The 1,024-nt window shown below is 45.1% G+C and overlaps 1 protein-coding gene across 1 annotated transcript in view; it reads right to left on the minus strand.

Moving 5' to 3' along the window:
* Positions 1-1,024, minus strand: part of Smarcc2 (SWI/SNF related, matrix associated, actin dependent regulator of chromatin subfamily c member 2) — a 28,085-nt gene that overhangs the window by 23,103 nt on the left and 3,958 nt on the right. The window lies entirely within an intron of this gene.

The following is a 1,024-nucleotide window of genomic DNA, read 5'->3' on the forward strand; positions in this document are numbered from 1 at the left end:
TTGGGGTCAACAAGTGTCCTTTATTACTCTCCACCGTGTTTTTGAGACAGTGAACCCAGATTTGACATCTCAGCTATGTGAGTTGGTTGACGAGCCCCAGGATGTGCTCGTTTCTACCTCCCAGCACTGGTTTCATGTGTTCTGAGGATCCAGACCCAGGTCTAAATGCCTGCATAACACACACTGAGAGCCATCTCGCAGCCCTACCCATTGGAATTTGTTTTTGTTTTTACTTTTTTGTTTTTCGAGACAGGGTTTCTCTGAGTAACAACCCTAACTGTCCTGGAAGTCGCTCTGTAGATCAGGCTGGCCTCAAACTCACAGAGATCCGCCTACCTCTGCCTCTTGAGTTCTGGGATTAAAGGTGTGCGCCACCACCACATGGAACCCATGGGAAATTTAAAGTGGACTATATCTGCCTATCCATAATATCTGCTTCTTATTAAAAACTAGTTCCAAGCACTCAAAAAAAAAAGTTCCAGAAAATAGAGATTTTGTTGAGACTGTTTTAACAATATCACTCTATAGTCCAGGCAGGCCTGAACATACTATGTTGTCAACTGAACATACTATGTTGTCAAGTATGACTTTGAACTTTTGATCCTTGTGCTACTACTTCCCATGTGCCAGGGCATATCGAACATACTATGTTGTCAAGTATGACTTTGAACTTTTGATCCTTGTGCTACTACTTCCCATGTGCCAGGGCATATCACTGCACCTGATCCCAAGGCTGCATTTATCAGAAATCAGATATGGCACGTTCAGTGGAAGGTGTTCTCCTTCAACCATGACGATGCAGCCAAGGGGAGCAGTGACAACTCTATCAAGCCTGGGCACTGGAGCAAACGGCACAAGCGTGACTCAAAGACGCTAGCTTTCCACTGATGATGGAGGAAGGTCATTGGTTAAGTAATAAAGAAACTGCTTGGCCTCACAGGTTAAAACATAGGTGGGAGGAGTAAACAGAACAGAATGCTGGGAGGAAGAGGAAGTGAGCTCAGAGACGCCATGCTCCCCTCTC

This window comes from Microtus ochrogaster, unplaced genomic scaffold (assembly GCF_000317375.1).
Source record: "Microtus ochrogaster isolate Prairie Vole_2 unplaced genomic scaffold, MicOch1.0 UNK99, whole genome shotgun sequence".
In the NCBI taxonomy this organism is placed as follows: Eukaryota; Metazoa; Chordata; class Mammalia; order Rodentia; family Cricetidae; genus Microtus; species Microtus ochrogaster.